Raw genomic sequence first — 14,085 nt, forward strand, 5'->3', positions numbered from 1 at the left:
CGGATACAACGCCATCATCGGGAGGCCTGGATTGGCGGAGTTCATGTCCATTCTGCATTATACATACATGATATTGAAGATGCCAGGACCATAAGGGATCATAACTGTGCGCGCTGACTTCCAAGGCGCCGCAGAATGTTTCCGAGTGGCCATTCAGGCGGCCCTCACCACCAAACCATCGGCGACTTCTTCTGCGCAGGCGAACTCAAAGCCTGAGGAAGATCTCGCAGTACCCGCGAATGAAGCTCAAGCCGTGACCTCTATGCGACCGACCGAAGAAACCAAGAGAATGAATCTTGGGTTCGCCGACGAACGCAAGACTGCTATCATCAGTTCCAGTCTGGATGACAAATAGGAAGGCGCGCTCGTCCAGTTTCTGCAAGATAACTGAGACGTATTCGCATGGCAACCTGCGGATATGCCGGGAGTCCCGAGAGAACTGGCCGAGCACAAACTGAAGGTCTACCCCTAGGCGAGGCCGATCCGACAAAAATTACGCCGCTTCACGCCCGACAAGAGAGAAGCCATCCGTGCTGAATTGGCTAGCTTGGTCGCGGCAGGATTCATTAGAGAGGTGTTACATCCTGAGTGGTTAGCTAATCATGTTCTTGTACTCAAAAAGAATAAAGTGGATTGGCGCATGTGCGTCGACTATACGGATCTCAACAAACACTGTCCGAAGGATCCCTTCGGGCTTCCTAGGATAGATTAGGTGGTAGATTCAACCGTCGGATGTTCTGTGTTGTCTTTCTTGGATTGCTACTCTGGGTATCATTAGATTAGTCTGGCAAAAGAAGACGAGGAAAAAACAGCATTCATCACTCCATTCGGAGCTTTCTGCTATATCGCCATGTCGTTCGGCCTCAAGAACGCTGGAGCGACTTATCAGAGAGCTATTCAAACATGCTTCGCCAATCACTGGGCAAGCGTGTAGAAGCTTATGTGGATGATGTGGTGATCAAAACAGAGAATTCAGAAAATTTCATTGAAGATTTACAGCTGGTCTTTAACAGTCTACGGCGATATCGATGGAAGCTTAATCCCGAAAAATGTGTTTTCAGAGTACCAGCAGGAAAGTTGCTCGGATTTATTGTCAGCCACCAGGGAATTGAAGCCAATCCAGAGAAGATCGAGGCTATCATGAGAATGGAAGCACCACGATCACAGAAGAAAGTACAAAGACTTACCAGATGTATGGCCGCTCTGAGCAGATTCATATCCAGGCTTGGAGAGAAAGGCTTACCATTCTATAAGTTGCTCAAGAAGGTGGACAAATTTCAGTGGACTTCAGAAGCACAAGAAGCTCTAGATGCGCTGAAAAAATTCTTGACAACACCACCAGTGCTAAAACCGCCACGCCAAGCCACGCCGACTCAACCGGCTGAAGATCTGCTATTATACATCTCTTGCACGACTCACGTGGTGAGCACCGCGTTGGTAGTCGAGCGAGCGGAAGAGGGACATGCATACCCAGTACAACATCCTGTTTATTTCATCAGTGAAGTTCTAGGCCCTTCAAAGAAGAAATATCCTCAGGTTCAGAAGCTATTATACGCAGTACTTCTAACTGCACGCAAGCTCCGTCACTACTTCGACGACCACAAAGTCATAGTAGTCACTGGATTTCCGATAGAGGATATTCTCCACAATAAAGAAGCCATTGGAAGAATAGCCAAGTGGGCTTGCGAATTGGGATCTCATGACATCGAGTTTCGACCTCGCACCGCAATCAAAACTCAAGCATTGGTTGACTTTGTATCAGAGTGGACCGAGCAACAGGTGCCGGATAACCCGAAAACTGCAGAAGTATGGCGAATGTATTTTGATGGCTCGTTGAAGCTGCAGGGAGCAGGTGCAGGGATCCTCTTTATTGCACCTGGAGGTGAACAACTCAAATATGCTCTCCAATTGTTATTTCCAGCATCTAACAATGCAACAAAATACGAAGCCCTGATTCATGGACTGAACATTGCCATATCGCTGGGTATCAAAAGACTGATGGTATATGGAGATTCTCTGGTGGTCATAAGTCAGATAAACAAAGAGTGGGATTGCTCAAATGATTCCATGGGAAAATACTGCACTGTTGTCCGGAAACTAGAAGACAAATTTGAAGGACTGGAATTTCATCATGTGGAGAGAGATCACAACACGGCAGCTGACACATTGTCCAAGCTCGGGTCCAGTCGGACTCAGGTCCCACCTGGAGTTTTCGTACAGGAAATACTGCACCCGAGCATCTCACTAGATCGGGTGGAGGAATGCAACGCTCTTAGCCAACCAGAGTCAAATTCTGATGACTGGAGGGAGCCGATCATCAGGTACATAAAAATGAGGAGGAACCAGACGACAAAAATGCAGCAGAAAGAATTGCAAGGCAATCAGCTCATTATACTCTCATTGGGGAAACGCTGTACAGAAGGGGCGCATCGGGAGTCCTCATGAAATGCATTCTCTCAGCCACCGGAAAGCAACTGCTAGAAGAGGTTCATGCTGGGCAATGCGGGATACACGCAGCATCCAGGACCCTAGTTGGGAAGATCTTCAGGTCGGGTTTCTACTGACCAACAGCAAAGAGTGATGCACGCGAGTTAGTCCAGAAGTGCGAAGCCTGCCAGTACTTGTCAAAACAGCAACATCTACCAGCACAGCAACTGCAAACCATATCCATAACATGGTCGTTCGCGTGCTGGGGATTGGATATGATTGGACCTTTCAAGAAGGCTCAAGGAGGATACACTCATGTACTGGTTGTTATCGATAAATTCACTAAATGGATAGAGTTCAAACCCATTGCTTCTCTAACTTCAGCTAAGGCAGTGTAATTCATACAAGACATAATATTTAGGTTTGGAATACCGAATAGCATCATAACCGACCTGGGATCCAACTTCACAAGCTCAGAGTTCTTCGATTTCTGCGAGCAAAAGAGCATTCAGATCAAATATGCCTCGGTGGCACACCCAAGAGCCAACGGGCAGGTAGAAAGAGCCAACGGGATGATATTGGAGGCGCTCAGAAAGAAAGTCTTCGACAAGAATGAAAAGTTCGCAGGAAAGTGGATCAGAGAGCTGTCGCATGTTGTTTGGAGCCTGAGAACTCAACCTAGTCGAGCTTTGCATGGAAACACACCTTTCTTTATGGTCTATGGTTCGGAAGCAGTGCTACCTGCTGATCTCAAGTTTGGGGCACCAAGGTTAATCTTTGAAAACATAGCAGAAGCTGAAGCTACTAAACTGGAGGACATTGATATACTAGAAGAAGAACGATTGAATATGGTGATTCAGTCGGCCCGATATCAGCAAACTTTGAGGCGCTATCATGACAAGGCCATACGGCATCGATCCTTCGCAGTGGGAGACCTCGTCCTCCGCCGAATTCTAACGGGGGAGGGACGGCACAAACTGTCGCCTCTATGGGAAGGACCATTCATGGTAGCGGAAGTCACTCAGCCTGGATCATATCGTCTCACTCAGATGGACGGCACAGAAGTTGGGAACTCATGGAACATAGAACATCTCAGGAAGTTTTATCCCTAGCTATATCTCAAAAGCTATTGGGACGATAATGTACTCTGTAAACTGGGAAATATATCATCAATAAAAAGACTTCAAAGGCACTCAAATTGTTCACTGTCAACCTGCATGCTTACTTAACTCGGGGTGACCACTATACCCTACTAACGGAGCAATCGGCTTAAGTCGACAATGACTTAAGGCGGTGTAACATGCTCACGCTTACTTGACTCGGGGTGACCACTATACCCTACTAACAGAGCAATCGGCTTAAGTCGGCAATAACTTAAGGCGGTGTAACATGCTCACGCTTACTTGACTCGGGGTGACCACTATACCCTACTAACGGAGCAATCGGCTTAAGTCGGCAATGACTTAAGGCGGTGTAACATGCTCACGCTTACTTGACTCAGGGTGACCACTATACCCTACTAACGAAGCAATCGACTTAAGTCGGCAATGACTTAAGGCGGTGTAACATGCTCACGCTTACTTGACTCAGGGTGACCACTATACCCTACTAACAGAGCGGTCGGTTTAAGTTGGTAATAACTTAAAACGGCACGGCACATTCGCGCTTACCTAATCCAACACAAGCACGTTTGCAATTACTCATCTTAGGGTGACCTCTATGCCCCACGAAAAAATGTTATACTGCATTTACTTCTGCGATTGTAGATACTGTTGTATTCTAACAACGGGAAAACAATAGCGGCATTCAGTACTAAAAAGTGTTTTCTAACAAAATATCCGAGCACACTAACCACATACTCAAAGCATTCAGTGTTTCTATTTGGTAATGTTCTTCTCAGGAGCAACCGACGAAGAGGGACGACTCGAGGAATCAGGAGCAGCATTCACATCTGCCACTATGTCGTCAGGAACAACCACGCCGGGTCTCCTCATCAGGATCCGCCCCGCGCGAATAGCTTTGTCCATAGCTTTGTTGCGCTGGGCCCTCAGAGTAGCAGAAGTCTCTTCAACAGCCTTGACAGCCAACCGAGCAGCTTCTAGCTCCAGAGCGACTGATTTCTTGAAAGCACGCAGATCCTTGATGATAGTATCCTTGTTCGACACCACTTGCCTGAGGCGAATCATATCGTCCAAGGACTCTTGCAGCTTATAACGATGAGTATCCAAATCTTCCATGGTGAAGCGATGACTCCTCTACAAGATGGTCAACGAGTTGCTGGCGTCGCGATATAGCTTGTCAAGATTGTCGCGAGAAGTGGACAGAACACGTTTTTCCTCTTGCAGACAAGAATCAGTTTTTCCAACGTCAAGCAAGCACTAAGAACACAACAGACAAAACCAAGTAAAGCTTAATTCACTGGTCACCTTTTCAGAGTCGAGCTGAGCATGGAGAGTGGAGTTCAGCGTGTTAGCATCATTCAAAGAAGCAGAAACCCGGGCTAGTTCAGTCTGACCTTGAGAATATTTTTCTTCAAGATCGGAGTACCGCCGGGCCATATCTGTCAAGAAATAGTCAAGCAAGGGTGTTCAGTTAAAAAGCAGAATTAATCAAGTAGTCAAAGAAGAAACAAAGGGCACTAACCAGCATTTGCCATCTCCAAATCAGACACCCGCCGCTGAAGCAGCACTGGATTCCAATGTGCCAGAGATAGAGCCCTTTCCGGGACAGAAGCACCCTGCGACCTCAGCTGACCAACCATTTCATCAACCAATGTCTGACATTAAAAACAAATGAGTGTAAGAACAATATCACACCTGGGGTACAGCCAGATCAGTAAAAACCAAGTTACCTGGAGGTTGGAAAAGAACGAAGGAACTCCCAAGTCGTGGGAAGTTAATTGATGGCTCGATGAAGGATCATCAACCGGAACAACCCGCAATGCATCAGTGGGGACCAGGTCAGTATCATTAGCAGAGGTCAAAACTCTGTCATCAGGAGCGCTGGCCTCTAAGGCGACTTCCTGACCCGAAGCTTGAGCTGCTGCCATGCAACCAGAATGCGGAAGAGAAGACCCTACGTGAACGTCCATGGAAGTGTGAGAGGGAGAACTGACTCGGACACCCTCGGGGGCTGGGTCATAGATCGCGCTGCCCATCCGAGCCGAGTCATCCCCGGCAACACCCTCGGGGGCTGGGTAAACGCTAGCGCCATCCTTGAGGGCCGAGCTCTCCGTAATAGCCACCTCTAAGGCTGAAGGACCTTCACCCACTTCCATGGGAGCAGAACAATCCAGACCAGCCTCCTGACCCTTAAGACAGCGCTCTAAGGTCGACGAGGCACGGGACGCTGCTCGAGATAACTCCAGCCCGGCATCAGGCACATCAGCACAAATATCCATCATTCCACCATCTGCCAGTTCTGACAACAGATCTTCTGGGACCATATCTTCAAGAGTCTGATCAAAGTTGGCCAGAGACAATTCTTGCAGACCAATGAGGGCAGATAAAGCTGGAGAAGGAACACCACTGCTTTCTCCGCTGGCTATGTAGCGTCGGTTGTTCTTCCGAACTAGAGGGATTTCATCCTCCTCTTCCTCATCTTCATCAACAATGCGGACGGTACACCCATTGGGGTCAGCTTCAGCAAAGTTACACCCATTGGGATCAGCGTTGGCCGGACACACCCATTGGGGTCAGTATCATCTAAGTCACACCCATTGGGGTCAGCTTCAGCAAAAACTGGTACTGGCACTTCCTCAGCAGAAGGACTAGCATCCTGATCCAAGCATGACACTCGACGAAGACGTCTCTTTTTCTTTTTCTTCCCCTCAGCAGGAGAAGTTGGTTGAGTGGCTCGGCGAGGACGCTTCGGGCGAACACTATCAGACCTCTGAGTATCCAAAGCTTTGTCAGCCTCTGGGATGGGTGCTACAGCTAGTGTTTCAGCAGGGGCTGCATCAGAGGAATCTTCAGCCAACATATCCAGCATGGCACTTATCTCTGCATCACTTGGATTCAAAGGCACCTCGAAATGAACCTGCCTCTCGTCATCAGGGACTTCACCAAGTGAGGCAACCAAAGCACTAACCTCTTCGGGGGAGGGTCGCACTCTAAGGCCCAAACCGCTATCACCAGCAGGAGGATTCGACACAAAACTGGTAAAAGCCCTGGAAGGAGGCAGATTCCAGGCTGAGTATGCAACAGGAGCACCGATGTTCGACACCTTGCCCCTGAGTATCATCTCGAGCCGGCTGACCAAGTCCACAGCAGGAATTCTTCTGTTGGTAACCCGGGTCGAATCAGCGAGGCCTCGATACAGATAAGTCGGGTATGCTCTGTCCTTTAAGGGCTGAATGTTCTTAAAAATGAAATCGGTGACCACAACTTCTTCTGTCAGACCCCTCTCTTTCAACAATCCAACCTTAGCAAGTAGAGCCCCTGCCTCAGCCACCTCCAGATCTGTGGGGGATTTGGTCCAGCTCGGAGTGTGAACATCTGGCTGTCTCCCTGACCGTGGGGGGAGGGAATTCCCGTGGTTCTCCACGATAAACCACTCCAGGCGCCATCCTTTGATGTTGTCCTTGAGTGGGATGTCGAGGTAGTCGGTCTTCCTCCCACGGTGCATCTCCAAACTCGCGCCCCCCACAAGCTGGTGCTGCCCTCCAGCCATCCCAGGCCGACAGTGGTACAAGTACTTCCATAGACCGAAGTGTGGCAAAATACCAAGGAAAGCTTCACACAAATGAACAAAAACAGAAACTTGCAGAATGGAATTGGGATTCAGATGGGTCAGATTCAAGTGATAGAAATCAAGGAGACCGCGAAAGAAAGGAGAAATGGGAAGGGCAAGGCCGCGGATGAGAAAAGGAACGTAAATGACAGATTTGTGGGTGTCTTCTGTCGGAACAGTGACCCCACGGCAGATCCGCCAAGAACAGAGCTCCTTCGGAGGAAGAACTCCGATGGATACGAGATGGAAAAGGTCAGATTCAGAGACAACAGACATATGGTTACCTGCGAAAGGCAACCGGCTGTTGGGATCGATGGGGGGAATGACTGCGGCAGACGAACTCTGGGATTTTCGCTTGGGTGCCATCTCAACCGTGCTGGCGAACAGAGCGAAGGCAGTATTGCAAGATAGCAGAGAAGGCCTGGATGCAGAAAAGCAAAACTAGGGCACAGAACGCAGAGGCATGCGACAGTGTAGTACATATGGGGTTTTCCCGGGCCAGACGCCATTTCTAAAAAGCGCCCAGTCATCACCCGGTGGTTACTTCTAAAACACTGGCATGCCATGTCATCACCCGGCGGTTATTTCTAAAACGCTGGCGTGCCATGTCATCACCCAGATGTTATTTCTAAAACGCTGGCGTGCCATGTCATCACTCGGCCATTATTTCCAAAATGGCCGACGCAACCCAAATTAACTCAGTTGTTATTTCTAAAAACGTTGACGTTACCAGACTTCACTCAGCCACTATTTCCAAAGCGGTCGACGTGGCCCGTTAACACTCGGCTGTTACTTCTAAAACGCCGACGTCGCCAGCAGTCACTCGGCTGTTATTCCTAAAACAGTGACGTGGCTCCAGAGGATTCGGTTGTCACTCGGCTATCACTTCTAAAAGCCCCCAACATCGCTGATAATCACTCGACCGCCACTACTAAAGCGCTGGCATCGCGAAGAAGGCAATCTGAAGCACGACTCAATGATTCTAAGTCGCTACTCAAGCATTACGTTCAGAAACAGCCTCTGCTGTAGGCATTAACACGATCGACGATCAGCAAGAAGGCAAAATGATACACACAAGATGGAGCGAAATCATTCTTCATTATAAGGGAAGCACTACTGAACTTACAAATCAACTCATTATGAGTTGATGACCTCCCCATTACTACATCATATTTCACTACACTATACTACTAGCTACTACTACATTATTTCACTAATACTACTTCTACTACTAATCTATACTAACATTTAAACCAACGACATCTAGCCACTGACCTTGTTGCTGCCCCTGCTGCTGCCCTTGCTGCCGCCACCGCCGTCGCCGCTGCCACCTTTGTCGCCGCCGTCACCGCTCTTGTCGTCGCCTCCGCCGCCATCACCATCGCCTCTGTCATTGTGGCCGTCACCGCCATTGCCGTCGCCGCCCTCCTCGGACGAGTCCGAGGAGTTCTCCTCGTCCGAGGAGTACTCTGACTCATCCGAGCCCTCGAGCCCGGCGCGCTCGACGGCCCGAATGTAGGTCCGCACCTCTGCGGCGATCCCCTGGGAGTCGTCTGAGTCATCAGACGACGCCGGGGGAGAGGCAGGAGCCGGTGAACCCTCGGACTCGGAGGAGAACTCCTCCTCCGAGTACTCCGAGTCGCCAAAGTCCTCCGAGGGAGGAGTCGGCTCACGCTTGCGTTTGTCGCCGGAGTGATGCGAAGAACTACCACCCTTCTTGTTCTTGCCCATGGTGGAGTGGAAGGAAAGAGAAGAAAGTAAACAGCGAGCAGTGGTAAGAGATGTGAAATTGCCGGAGAAGCAAGAACACTATCTATAGAAGAAGGCAACCGCTCACCTCCTACCACGGCCACCGAACAGTCGCAAAAATTCAATATGCAATTCAAACCGTCTGAAGACACGTCAGGCGGCTGACGCCGTTCCACGTAACACTACACCCATTGGGATTTCAGTCAACTGCTTGGGCAATATGATTACACTCGCGGTCACGTCAAGTTACTACTCAGAAGCAGTTTGCTAAACGCTCAGTGCACTAAGCCGTCCCTTGCCTACACCCATTGGGGGGGACGTCCAGGAATTTTCAATAGATTTTCCCAAGCGGTCACGTCCATACAGTATATGCAATGAATACCCCAAGACAAAAGGAGGATATCAACAGATATCAGAGGAAAGCCAAATATAGCCGATGAGGTACAAGTCTAATCGACAGAAGCATTGAAGCACGAAGTGATATGAAGACTAGCCAAAAGCCATCTATCGAACGTCCAATCAGTCGCAGATCAAATAAATTGCTAGACCTAGCAAGATATGGGCAGATCGCGTACTCGACTTCAAAGACAAAAATACATGCTGACCTCTGAAGCATAACGTTGATGACATAATGCTGATCTCTAAGGCATTCGACAAAAGAAAAGGATGATTCCTAAAGAAAAAAGAGACACCATGAGATGAAGACCTTCGAGCGGATTATTTTCAAAAATCCACTCGAAGCTCAGGGGCTACACCCCGGTGCACCCAATGAATAATCATCCCCGAAAGATAAAATGCTGACCTCTAAAGCATACGGCAAAACTAAGGCAAGGCTGACCTCTGAAAAAGAACCGGTGGAAGATAAAAATAATTTCTGAGAAGACTTGAAATGAAGACCTTCGAGTGGATTATCTGCAAAAATCCACTCGAAGCTCGGGGGCTACACCCATTGGGTGTGTGCACCCAATGGACTTCAAAGTTCAACAGTACAAAATGCTGACCTCTGAAGCATGAACCAGAGACAGAACACCAAATTTCGAGGAGTAATAGTGGAAGAAGATAGTAAAAGATCGTTGTTACCGGATCACTCAGAGTTCAGAAGTAGTGACCCGGCAGGCTTATTTTTAAGACATTTCTTGGTAAAATCAAAGACTGTAAGCTGGACCTAGGATCTTTGGGCCGGTTATTTCAAAATCAACCCAAAGATCGTGGGCTTGTGGGGGACAGATATCCCTCGGGTCCACCAGAAGGATAAAAGACCTCACAAAAGGCCCGTGGACCCAATAGTTCACGAGGTCATCCCTTTGTGGGCCTGGGAGAAACGTCTAGTAAGGCAGATTGACACAAGACTGGATCGACGCAGGCCCAGACGGCCCGATGGATTTGAGCCGTGATCGCAACAATGACCCGACCTTCCCGCGCAGGGGCCCCGTACATTGGAACTGAGCGAGGATGAGTCGGCTGAATTATAGGAAGATAGACTCAGTTAGTTCACTATTACTAGGCACACGTTGTTATCATATCCACATGTAATGCCCCACGATCGAATATATAAGGCCTAGGGGGCACCCCTTCAAGACGATCGACCTCATTCTACTTAGCCATCCACACCAGCTCTCTACGTTTCCAATACTAGAGAACCTCTTTGTAACCCACCACATAAAGTGCTCACACCAGGACGTAGGGTGTTACGCATCTCAAAGCGGCCTGAACCTGTACACAACTGTCCACTATTTCTCGTGCAACTAGCATGAACCATCGAGCTACAGTCGATAACACCGTCCTACACCAAAAAGCACCTTGAGGGGCAACCCTAGGTGCGCGGTCAGACCCAAAACACCGACAGGCGCCTCGCTCGAATATTTGTTTGGAGCCTTTGATCATCAATTCAAAGCTCATAAACTTTCCTATAACCTCCTCGGGAGACATTAGCTTGTATCTAGGATCACCACGAATTAATTGAACTTGTGTAGGGTTAAGAAAAACGAGTGATCTTAGAATAACCTTGACCATTTCATGGTCATCCCATTTTGTGCTCCCGAGGTTGCACACTTGGTTCACCAAGGTCTTGAGCCGGTTGTACATTGCTTGTGGCCCTTCTCCTTGGTTGAGCATGAATCGATCGAGCTCCCCCTCGATCGTTTCCTGTTTGGTGATCTTGGTCACCTCATCTCCTTCGTGCGCGGTCTTGAGCACGTCCCAAATCTTTTTGGCACTCTTCAACCCTTGCACTTTATTATACTCCTCTCGACTTAGAGAGGCGAGGAGTATAGTGGTGGCTTGGGAGTTGAAGTGCCGGATTTGGTCGACCTCCTCCGAATCATAGTCCTTGTCCCCTTCCTTTGGTACCTACGCTCCATACTCAACAATATCCCATATGCTTTTGTGGAGTGAGGTTAGGTGATGCCTCATTTTATCACTCCACATAGAATAATCTTCACCGTAAAAACCGGTGGTTTGCCTAATGGGACAGAAAGTAATGGAGTGCATTTGGAAATGTGAGGATAGCAGAGGGGCATCTTACTATACTTCTTGCGCTCATGGCGCTTAGAAGTGGCGGATGCCGATTCGGAGCTGGAGGTGGAAGGTGACGAAGAGTCGGTCTCGTAGTAGACCACTTTCTTCATCTTCCTCTTCTTGTCACCTTTCCGTTGTGTCTTGATGGAGAAAGATGATTCCTCCTTGTGCTTGTGGCCGGACTCCCTTGAGTGGGTTCTCCCCGAGCTTGCGGACTTGTCGCCATCGGTCCCAATCTCCCTCTTGGCGGATGCTCTCGACATCACTTCGAGTGGTTGAGAGCACCTAGAGGGGGGGGTGAATAGGTGATCCTGTAAAATTCAACAACTAATAGCCACAAAACTTGGTTATAAAGATGTTAGTGCAATATAACCAAGTGGCTATAGAGCGTGCTCTTGTGAATCACAATAATCACAAGAAAGACAACACAAGAGACACAATGGTTTATCCCGTGGTTCGGCCAAGTATAACACTTGCCTACCTCCACGTTGTGGCGTCCCAATGGACGAGGGTTGCACTCAACCCCTTTCAAGTGATCTAATGATCAACTTGAATACCACGGTATTCTTCCTTATATCTTTTCCCGTTTGTGAGGAATCTTCACAAGTTGGAGCCTCTCGCCCTTACAAGATTGATCACAAAGAAGGCACGGAGTAAGGTTGGGGAGCAACACACACAAATCTGCAGCACACGCACGCACACAAGCCAAGACTTGAGCTCAAAATGAAACACAGAGAGTTCACAACTAGAACGAAGCTCAAATCACTAACACGATCGATCAAGTGCGCGGAGACGGAGTGTGAGAGTATTAGATTTCTTAGTGAATGCTTGGGCGACTCCTCCATGTGCCTAGGGGTCCCTTTTATAGCCCCAAGGCAGCTAGGAGCTGTTGGAGACAATCTTGGAAGGCTAATCTTGCCTTTTATCGGGTGGCGCACCGGACAGTCCGGTGCGCCACCGGACAGTCACTGTAGACGGTCCGGTATGGATCTCCTTCCTTTTCTGGCGCAGACGACCGTTGCACCTTGGCATCGGTTGGCGCACCAGACACTGTCTGATGCACACCGGACAGTCTGGTGCCCCCTTTCGACTGTTGGTGCGGGCCACGTGTCGCCCGCCGATTTCACTGTCGACCGTTGCGCAGTTGACCGTTGGCTCACCGGACAGTCCGATGCACCACCGGACAGTCGTTGAACTTTTATCGAGAGTGACGACTTCGCTGCGGACGACTCACCGGACAGTCCGGTGCACCACCGGACAGTCCGGTGAATTTTAGCCGTACGCCGCCGTCGAGTCCCAAGAGCGGTCGGTTCACCTTGGACTCGTTTGGCGCACCGGACATTGTCCGGTGCACCACCAGACAGTCCGGTGCACCCAGACCGAGCAGCGGTTGGCTGTACACAACCAACTCTTTTCCAATATATTTTCTCATGTTTCTAGCACTTAGACACTGTAACACCCTAAATCTCATTTTGAGAATACAGTAAAATTTTTCAAAGAGCTTGAATTAGATTTTTCTTTCTTTCTTTCTTTCTTCTTTGGAATTCCCAAAAACATTTGAAGTCACATCTCCTTAAATAAAAGTTCTATAACAAAAATTCATAAAAAAAATATTCTCATATGAATTAGACTTTATTGAAGTTTATAAATATTAATGTGAGAACATTTTTTTTAGATCATACAATATAAACTATTTCTTTTAAAATAATGGCGTGTGTGCTACATATTCAAAAGCAATTGTTTATGTAGAATAATAAATGAATGAATAAAAATATATATATATACAATGAATAATGCATCATGCTGGATTTTGATTGTGCATTTTGGTTTGAATAGAAAAATTCAAACTCAGATTCAAAAGTGAATTCAATTGGAAATAGAATAGGAAAAATAAATAGAAAAAAAAAAGCAAACCTAGCCTAATTGGGCCAACCGCACCACTTTTGGCCCAATTCTCCTTTGCTCCACATCCGCGCTGGCCCAAATCCTTGCGCCCACTCCTAGGCACCAATGACTAGTGGGACCGCTGTGTCAGTGTTGGCTCCCTCCTATTCGCGCGCACGGGTGAAACAGAACCCACCGTCTTCCCCGCGGCAACGCATAGCGCGCGCACCTCCGATCGATTCCCCCCCCCAAATCGGAGTTGAATTCGGAGCAAGCTTGGCTGCCGCGCAATAAAGGCCGAGCCGCCCCCATTGGACCCCAAGCCGTGCCGAGATTTTAGAGTCACCAGTTCGGTAGGGAGAAGAAGGCCCTCCGCTGTCGAGCATGAGAGGAGGGGTAGCGCCGTAATGGCGGAATCAGGGAGCACCGTCGGTTGAACTCGAACCCATGGGCTGGGAGCCTCGTCAGGGTCCTTTGTGATTTTCGCGTGGACGTCTCGGTCTGGGAAATCGCCTTGGCTCGCCGGAATTGCTCTTAGACATGGATTCATCGGCGCCGTGGCCATGTGTGGGGAGAGAATGGAGCCGTCGCGGGGGCAAATCGGCGACACCGTCGCCCGGACCCGGATCCCTGGTCGGGGTGCTTCACCGGGACTCGGGATGTGTAGGCGTCAATCCTCCAGGCTGAGGAGTCAGGCTGGGCGCAAGTAATTTCTCGCCGTCGACATGGCGCTGCCGCACTTCCGCCTATCACCGTGGCTGGATGTCTCAGCTACTT

Source organism: Zea mays, chromosome 4 (assembly GCF_902167145.1).
Source record: "Zea mays cultivar B73 chromosome 4, Zm-B73-REFERENCE-NAM-5.0, whole genome shotgun sequence".
Classification (NCBI taxonomy): Eukaryota; Viridiplantae; Streptophyta; class Magnoliopsida; order Poales; family Poaceae; genus Zea; species Zea mays.